Here is a 10,413-nt window from a genome sequence, read left to right on the forward strand (position 1 = left end):
CCCAAGAGACACTAATGGCTCAAGTAGAATGAGTCTTTACCGTGAAAGGAGGAACCTGACCCATGATGCAATAGGCCTGAACAATCGCCTGTCTGATCCACTTAGAAATGGTTGCTGCGGAGGCGGCTGATACCTTCCGAGGTACCTCAGGAAGAACAAATAGAGAATCAGACTGCCGAATCGACTCCGTGGTGGACAGGTAGACCTTGACCGCCCAGACCACATCAAGAGAATGCAAGGCAAACTCCTTAGGATGCTTGGGTTGTGTACACAGCGAAGGCAACAAAATATCCTCATTGAGGTGGAATGAAGAAACCACCTTGGGAAGAAAAGATTGACTCGGTCGCAGAACCACCTTATCTCTATGAAGTACCAGATAAGGAGAACGACAGGACAAGGCCGCCAATTCAGACACTCTGTGAGCCGACATGATGGCCACCAGAAAAGCAATTTTCTGTGACAACACAGACAGAGACATCTCCCTGATGTTCTCGAAGAGAGGTTTAATGTAACACTGACAAAAACCAAATTCAGGTCCCATGGAAGCAAGAGAGCTCCCCTCAGGGTGAGCCAAATGCCACACCTCTTGAATGAAGGTGCAGACTAAAGAAAGCGATGCCAAAGGTCGTTGAAACAAGATGGCCAAGGCCGACAACTGACCCCTGACCATAGTCAGCACCAGATGGTGATCCACGCCTTTCTGCAGGAAGGCCAAGACCTTTGCCACCGAGAGGGATCAAGGTTAAAAACCATGCACTTCGCACCAAGTGATATACGCTTTCCAGGTGTGGTGAAAAAAACTTCCTTGAAGTGGCTTTGCGAGCCTTTAACAAGGTAAGGATGACCGCCTGAGGAAAACCTCTATCCCTCAAGAGCAGGCTTTCAACAGCCATGCCGACAAAGCCAGAAACTGTAAAGCAGAATGGAAGATCGGTCCTTGAGACAGAAGATCGTCTCGCAGCGGAAGCCACCATCGAGCTTTCGACGACCATCTGAACGACGTCCGTGTACCAGGACCGTTGAGGCCCATCCGGGACCACCAGAATGACTGACATCTGTTCCGACGCCAACCTGCGGAGGAACCTGGATAACAGTTGAATCGGAGGAAAGGCATACAGTAGCCGAGGTGTCAAGGCACCACCAATCCGTCCGCGGCATCTGCCAGATGATCGCGAGCCCTGGCCATGAACCTTACCACCTCTTTGTGGAGATGGGATGCGAACAAATCCACGCCAGGAGTCCCCTACAGGAGGTGAACCACCTCGGGATGTAGGGACCATTCCCCCTGGTCCAAAGTCTGGCAACGTAGATAGTCCGCCTGCCAGAGTTCCACACCCAGAATGAGAACGGCCCAGAACGCAGGTACCTGCGATCCGGCCTTGGACAGAATCTCGGCCACTTCCCTGGCCGCCCGGGCACTCCTCGTGCCCCCTTGGTGATTGATATAAGCCACAGCCGTGGCATTGTCCGTCTGTACCCGCACCGGACACACCTGAAGCTGAGATGACCATCGGAACAGACAAAGCTTGATCGCTCGGAGCTCCAAGACGTTGATCGGTAGCGAAGTCTCCCCAGCTGACCACGTCCCCTGGGCGCAAAGCGTGCCCAGAACTCCTCCCCAGTCCGACAATCGCCCATAATAGTGGTCGGAAGGACTGACCCTGTGTCAAGGACTGCGGCCAGAACCACCACAGGAGATCCGACCGCACCGGATGACTCAAGGAAATACTCCTTTCCAAAGACTGAGGTGTCCTGTCCTACCTGTCCAGGATCTCCGCTGACAGAGACCAGGTGTGAAATTGAACAAACGGAACTGCTTCGAAGGCCGAGACCATCAGGCCCAGAACCCGCATGCAGGTCCGCAAAGAGGAGAGATCGTCGTTCCTGAGAGCTCTGATCTCCTCCCGCAGAGTCCCGACTTTGTCCTTCGGAAGGAAGACCCGAGATTGAGCAGAGTCCAGGACCATCCCTAGGTACTGCAGATGAGTAGAGGGAGTCAGTGCCAACTTCTGAAAATTGATGGTCCACCCAAACTCCTGTAGTGTCTGAACCGTCACTGCCAGATCTTTCGCCAAGGTTACACATAAGTTCGACCTTAACAAGAGGTCATCCAGTAACCGAAGACCGCAATGCCCCTTAAACACAGTAAAGCTAGAACCGGAGTTAATACCTTGGTGAAAACCCTGGGAGCCGAAGCAAAACCGAAAGGCAACGCCACAAACTGGTGATGCTCCCCAGCCACCGCAAAGCAGAGATATCTATGATGACCCTCGAAAACAGGGATGTGGAGATACGCATCCTGCAAGGCGATGGATGCCAGTAAGTCCCCAGGCCTCAACGAGGCCATCACTGACCGGATGGATCCCATCCTGAACTTCCCGCACAAAGCGGTTCAGGGACTACAAGTCCAGAATCGGACGCACCGTGCCCTCTTTTCTGGGCACTGTGAACAGGTTGGAGTAAAAACCGCAAAACCTTTCCCGGAAAGGAACGGGTACAATGACTCCGTGTGCAAGCAAATCGTGCACAGCCCCCATGAGATCTCTGGGGCGAGCAGGGACAGCTGGAGAATGGACGGGAGGAGCCTGTCCACGGGGCAAGATCGAAACACGATCTAGTACCCTGAACATATCAGTTCATGAATCCACCTGTCCTGAATGCCGGACAACCAGGGTTCCTGAAAGGAAAGCAGATGTCCCCCACCCCGACAATGGGGAGGGCTTCCCTTTAGGGAGAGGTGGACTGGGCCGCCGAACCAGACTGACCACGGCTCATCGTGGCCACCGTGAAGTCGGAAGGGTTTCCACTTCTGTGTCCCAAATGCACGAAGGCAATTTTGTTTTGAGTCTTGAAGGAAGGCCCCCTTCGCGTGCGGGGGGGTTCTCCCTTGGTGACCTGGGGCAGACGAGTACTCTTACCTCCTGTGAGCCCCTTAATCAACTCATCTAGAGTTACCCCAAAAAGATGACCCCCCTCATAGGAGACCTCAGAAACCGTCTTTTTGGACGAGTGTTCAACCGACCAGCGCTTTAACCAGGTAATGCGGTGGGTCTCAATCCCCCCTGCCGACAACCGGGCGACCAACGGAGCTACGTCCAAGGTCGCGTCGCACAGGAACATTGCAGTGTGGATGAGCCGATCCTGCTGTGAATCCCCTTGCACCATGTCGTGAGCGCCCGAGAGGCCAACACTGAGGCAAAACACAGGTTTCAACAGGGAACCCGCCACTAGATAAAAGTGGCGGGAAAGCGCTTCCACACGCCTATCAGCCGGATCCCTGAATACCGGGAATCCTCTACTGGCAGCAAGGTGGACTTATTCAGCCTAGACGCAGTGTGATCCCCTGCTTGGGGACACCGTCCAACTTTCGTCTACTCTCCCCAAAAAACGGAGAGCGGATAGAAAAAAATGCTTAGGCACCACCAACATGTGCTAAATGCGCCACCACTGGCCATTCACAATCTCGTGAAAATCCACCGGGCAGGAAAAAACCTGACCCAACTGTCTGGGGTCTGCGGAACCCGAACAATACGGACCGCTCACCTGACTGAGCTGGCTCATCGTTAAGATAGAGAGTTTTTGTTATGACGCCCATTAGAGCATCCATCATAGCGCGTTCCTGCGCTACCGAGGAGGAAGATCCCCCCCCCCCTCCTCCCTCTCAACATGGAGGACCGGGACCCCTCAGGGGGACCATCGTCCATGGTAACCAATTCGGGCTCAGAGTAAGAGGACTGGGAGGGCACAGGCCGTTTTTATGGAGGAGCGTGTCAACACCAGCAGATTCACCTGGGACGCCAAAGTCGCCAGATGCAGCAGATATGGGGGCCATGGGAGAGGATTCAGGTGTACCCGAAGCCCCCACCAGGTCTGCGGGGGATTTATTATCCTGGGAGTCCATTTGTCCATTTTTTGCCTTAAAATGATGTTGCCCACATCCAAGATGGCGCCCGACCGGGAGCCTGAGCAGAATTCTCACATGGCTGCTGTTTCACACAGAGCTTAGAATCTGCATACCACAAAAACGTGGCGGCCTCTTCAAACGGCTGCAAAATAAGTGCACAAAACACATTTCTGGCTATTAGCAGGGACCCCAGGGAGACCCCCACATGCATCCCCATACAGCACCCCCAGCGGGGGCAGGGAGGGAGGGAGAACCACAACTCAGCCAGAAGAGGGATCCTACAGAGACCACCAGCCCTGCTATCCCCTAAGAGTGGGCCCACAACCCCCAAACGTCCCCAGGGACAAGGGGGTTCAGTGCTCACCAGTCGAGCAGCGGGCACCGCTCAGATACGGGAGACCTCCCACCCTAAGTGTGGGTGCCGTCAGCCATGGAGAGATGCTGGCAACACACGGCGATCCAAGTTGAGACATCCTCAGCGAAGCGCAGCTCCACAGGCTCATCCCCATATGGGGGGGCACTGTCATTGCGAGGCCTGGGCGTACCAGTACCCTACGACGCTCATTGGCAGGCTGAGACTCCATAAGGATCTATGATACCCAGTCCGAGGCCCAGCTCTGCAGTCACTTGTAGTCCTCCAGGAAAGGAATCCCTGACTAACTAGTGATAGTGAGAAGAAATAAAAATCTAGTGTGTAAAGAGAAAACACTGAAATTCAGAAAAAAAAAAATATAAGAAAGCCAAGACGCTAGGTCTCAGCAGAGAAAGACCTAAAGCTCTGCTCCTGAAGCTAGGCAGCATGACACTGAAGTAATATCAGATTGGGTTTCTGGTAATGGCTGTGGGATAGCCCCCTAGTGGCGTGCTGAGGTACAAAAGTTTGTTTGTATTAACCGCTTGCCGACCGCCGCACGACGATTTACGTCGGCAGTCAGCCCCTCACAGGCAAAGCAACGTAGGGCTACGTCGCTAGCCTGTGAGGGTCTAGGGAGCGAGCGCGCGCCGCCGGAGGCGCGCTCCCACGCGGTCACGGACCCCCCCCCACGTGTGTGCCCGGTGGACCCGATGTCCGCGGGGCACTTGCGATCTTCCGTTACACTGGAAGAAAGGCATGCGGCTAATGTAAACAAAGCCGCCTGTCATTCTTCCCTGTGTAAGAATGGAGATCAAACGGTTCTGCTATGTAGGACCGTTGATCTCTGTTCTTACACTAGTAGCCACAGACAATCACAGTTAGAAACACGCCCCTAGGGACACACTTAACCCCTCCCTCACCAATAAAGTTAATTCCTTCACTGCCAGTGTAATTTTACAGTAACAGTGCATATGTATAGCACTGATTACTGTAGTAATGTCACTGGTACCCCCAAAAGTGTAAAAAATGTCAGTCAAGGGTCCGATCTGTCCGCCGCAATGTCGCAGTCCCGCAAAAAAAATTGCAGATCGCCGCCATTACTCGTTAAAAAAAAAACAACAAAAATGACAAAAATCTTTCCCTTAGTAAACGCAATAACTTTTGCGCAAACCAATCAAAATACGCTTTTTGCGATTCTTTTTACCAAACATATGTAGCATAAAACAAATTGCCCTAAAATGTTAAAAAATTTTGATTTTTACATTTTTTTGGGGAATTTCATATAAAAAAATTTGGAAAATATTGTTATTTTTGCAAAATTGATGCTCTTTTTTTGTTTATAGCGCATGATCAAAAAATCGCACAGGTGATCAAATACCACCAAAAGAAAGCTCTGTTTGTGGGAAAAAAAGGACATCAAATTCGTTTAGGTACAATGTCGCACGAGCGCGCAATTGTCCGTTAAAGTCACGCAGTGCCGAATCTCAAAATAGGCCCTGGTCAGGAAGGGGGTAAAATCTTCCGGGGCTTAAGTAGTTAACCTGATAATTAATTATCTGCCTAGCCTGCTCCTGCAGAGTGCGCCATTACCCATTAGTGAAGGCTAATACCATCGGGCGGCGACTGTCAGAGGACGTAAGAGAAATAAGCAGCGCCACACCCACTTTCCCAAAATCCATTTTTCTCTCCTGACTCTGCTTGCAGTAGTCTCAGTGGGGGCAGCAGCTCAGTATTTTTGTTAACCTCCATACATTGGTCTGTAGTGCAGAATATATTTTGTTATTTTTATACACATGATGTTAATGGGCCTACATTTTTAGCTGCTACATGTGAGTTGCCAATTATCTTTTACCACAATAAATATTTATTGTACTACACTCAGACTGCACCCTCCCGGTCTCCTTACCTGTTCACTCAGTCTACTAAGAGGTGCTACATCAAGTGTTTGAGGCCAGCAGAGGGTTGCCCTAGATCAGTGGTTCTCAACCTGGGTTTCCGTGGAACCCTAGGGTTCCTCCAGAGTTTTCTAGGGGTTCCTTGAGCAATTTCTGCCTCTCAGATATGTTTCCCTGACGCCATCGCTCCGTTGGAAATTCTGAAGAATCATTTGATATTCTTCACAAATTCCACAAGCGATGTGCTAGAAAGAGACATCAGAATTGTCGCTGTCCTCACTTTCCGTACCTGATGACCAATTTTCCCACGAATCGCTATCGCTCAGTTCTTCAAGTAACTCCGTTTCGCTGTCGCTGTTTTCCAGTTCGTCCATAATGGCTTTTGCACAAAAAGAACGCTGTTTGGACGCCATGGTCGTTCTCTGTTTTCCAGGCACAAAGAACTGGAAAAGCACAGGCAGGGCACTGGAGTCACCAGGTGAAATCCTGTGGTGAGATGGCATGATACAGTGTAATCCGTTAGGATCACCGCTTTCTATCATCTCATTTGGTGTTTTTACACTTTTGAATTTGCCGCCGGTTCCACCCCCTGCGTCGCAACGCTTGCAGGAGGGAACCGGAAGGCAAGTACTGGCAATCGGCCGTGCACAGAGCGGGGAGAGACTGTGAGGACGACAGGGAGGATGGCAAGGAGGATGGCAGGGGATCGCAGGGAAGGTGAGTAACATTCTGGGGTAATTCCGAGTGTGGCTATGGGTTACCGCTTTTGGTACTGAAAGTTAACCCCGAGCCACACTCAGGGAGGTTAATGACCAGGCCATTTTTTGCGATTCGGCACTGCGTTACTTTAACAGACAATTGCGCGGTTGTGTGACACTGTATCTAAATAAAATTGATGTCCTTTTTTCCCACAAATAGAGATTTCTTTTGGTGGTATTTGATCATCTGTGCAATTTTTATTTTTTGCGCTATAAACAAAAAAAAAAAAAACTATAATTTTCACATTCTGCTATACTGTATAACATTCCCAAAAATGTTTTTAAAAATAAAAAATAAGCGTATTTTGATTGGTTTGTGCAAAAGTTATCGCGTCTACTAACTACGGGAAAGATTTATGTCATTTTTATTGTTTTTGTTTTTTTTTTACTAGTAATGGCGGCGATCTGCGATTTTTTGCGGGACTGCGACATTGCGGCGGACAGATCGGACACCTAACTGACATTTTTGACACTTTTGGGGGGACCAGTGACATTACTACAGTAATCAGTGCTATAAATATGCACTGTCACTGTAATAATGCCATTGGCAGGGAAGGGGTTAACCCAGGGCTGATCAAAGGGTTAAATGTGTACCTAGGGGAGTGTTTCTAACTGTATGGGGGCGTGGCTTGTGAAATGATCATAGAGACCTGTGTTCCTATGTAGAAGGATCCCAGGCGCTCTGTGATCATGTCAGGGAGAAGAACGGTCAGCTGTTTTTACTGCTCTTCTCTCGCATCGGGGAGCGATCGCAGGTGGGAGTCGGCAATCAGAGCCGCCTGCCCCGCGCATCGTAGTCCCCACTGCGCTCGCCCCCTAGCTGCAGGCGCACGACCAACTTATTCCTACAGCGGTTTGCGCAGGAGGGCCAGCCTTCCGCAGTATAACTGCAGTGGGTGGTCCTTACGTGGTTAAAAAACACTTTTGAATAAAAGGGATGTTTTACACCAGCCCTCAAATTTTCCACTCGCCTACTCGCATTTTGCGAGTGGAAAATTACTTAGGGCGAGCGTGGGGCTGCTCCGGGAAGAGAGTGGAAGAGGAAAGCCGATGGACAGGATTACCATAGAGCGGGGATCGTTCTGCTGTAACAGCATTCATTGTAATTGCCGGGCACTCACCGACACACACAGTCCCGCCTCCTAGCCCGACTCCTTTGATAGACAGAACACCTGGCCAACCGGGACGTGTGACGTCTATCAAAGGAGTCGGGCTAGGAGGCGGGACTGTGTGTGTCGGTGAGTGCCCGGCAATTACAATGAATGCTGTTACAGCGGAACGATCCCTACTCTATGGTAATCCCGTCCATCGGCTTTCCTCTTCCACTCTCTTCCCCTGAGCGACACCTGGAGCAGTGCCCGGCCATTCAAATTAAAGCTGTTACAGCGGGACGATCCCGCTTTGTGATTATCCAGACAGATATCCTCTTCCTCTCCTCTCTCTTTTCTGCACTGGTCAGTGCATTGATGGCCCAGGTAAAGCTGCATTGATGGCCCAGGTAAAGCTGCATTGATGGACCATGTAAAGCTGCATTGATGGCACAGGTGAAGCTGCATTGATGGCTCATGTAAACCTGCATTGATGGCACAGGTGAAGCTGCATTGAAGGGCACAGGTGATGCTGCATTGAAGGGCACAGGTGATGCTGCATTGATGGGCACAGGGGAGGCTGCATTGATTGGCACAGGGGAGGCTGCATTGATGGGCACAGGGGAGGCTGCATTGATTGGCACAGGGGAGGCTGCATTGATTGGCACAGGGGAGGCTGCATGGATGGGCACAGGGGAGGCTGCATTGATGGGCACAGGGTAGGCAGCATTGATGGGCGCTTGTGAGGCTGCATTGATGGGCACTGATCAGGCTGCACTGATAGGCACTGATCAGACCGCACTGATAAGCTTCATTGATGCTGCTGCACTGATGGGCACTGGTAGGCTGCATTGATGGGCACTGATAATGTTGTTATTAATATTTATTTTTATAACTTCTACATTAATGCAAAAACATTTAACAGTATCATTCTATGAGATAATTTATCAAGGTGTGTTTAGGGGCGTAATTAGGGGCAGGGTAGGAGTTGGGTGGGGCAACTGGTGGCGAGTAACACTTAAGGCCTGGCTAGTAGCTCAGGACTTAAAATTTTGAGCCCTGTATTACACTATGTTGGATCCTCTCTTTTCTGTTTATGAGCCATGACCATGTAAGGATACATAGGCAGTGATCCAGTCTCCACTTACCAGAACAAGCTTGAGAGACACACATGCAATACAGCTAAGGGGTCCACATTATCTGGTAAGTGCATGTTCTTTTGGGGAGTGGAGCACCAAGCACTGCATGAGAAATATAAGAATTTTTTCAACACTTGAACACTCTTGCCAAGAAGCACCTTTATATTTGAATATTTAATGGACTTTCACTGGCTACTTGCTTGTCATGTAATATTGGACTAAATTTTGCACATTGGAATCACATATTTTTTGCACTTTATATTGATGAATTTATTGTTATTGTGTGGATTATAGTTTTGATAGTCAATGCACTTTAGCACTTTTGGTTACTAATAAGCATCGGCACGCTAATGGCACAACCTATAATACAAACGTTTTTTTTTTTTTTTTAATGACATTGTGGCTGCGCTGTGGTTATAAGATTTTTTGACCCTCTACATTCAGTAGATCAAAGCAATACCCATTCCAACAAACATGGAGGAAAAACCTGGTCATTCAGGCTGATAAAGATGTGTGAAAGTCAATAAGAAGAAGGTATATAGGTGTAGAAACAACGTGGGTATATAAAGTCACATTCCCAAATCCTCAATGCTTGAATCGTCAATGCGTTTCGCAAGATTTACTTGCTTCCTCAGGACTAATTGGCTGGGTGCTGATCGACCTTGAAGGTAGATGTAACGGAACCATGACCCACACTGTATTTGTGGGCTTCTGTCAAAATACCGCTTCCTCCAGTCTGAACATAGATATCAGATATTCTAGCCGCCCCCCATACAAAACGAGCTGAGAATAACTTGTATAAGATCTGGAACATTCATTGAACAAACTCTGAATATATACCCCACCAGGTCAGGTGCCTGATTACATTATCATATGCAGATGAAATTGTGTACAGAAATATAATGAACATATCTAAGGAACAACCAACACAAACAGTATTTTACTTTCCCACTAGCAACTAATAGATGACAGTTATTTAATTAACTTGAGATAATTAACTAGCAGACTTGCCGTCATTGAGCTCATGTACAATACACATTATTATAAGTGTAAACACATCCCCACCGTAGACAATAGGTGAGTTAATCAGCACAATCAACAATGTGTGGAAGACAGGTGGTTGAGCTGATGACATTAGCATCTGCCATGAGTCTGACTGTGCAGAGCAGTCCCGTATTGGCAGTAGGCAGATAGGCCTTTGTAATGTTCTGGTACCTTTGGGTACCCTAATTACTCTTTCATAAGTGTATGCGCCCCACCATTCTCTTTTGGTA

Source organism: Pelophylax lessonae, assembly GCF_965119305.1.
Source record: "Pelophylax lessonae genome assembly, chromosome: 5".
Taxonomy (NCBI): Eukaryota; Metazoa; Chordata; class Amphibia; order Anura; family Ranidae; genus Pelophylax; species Pelophylax lessonae.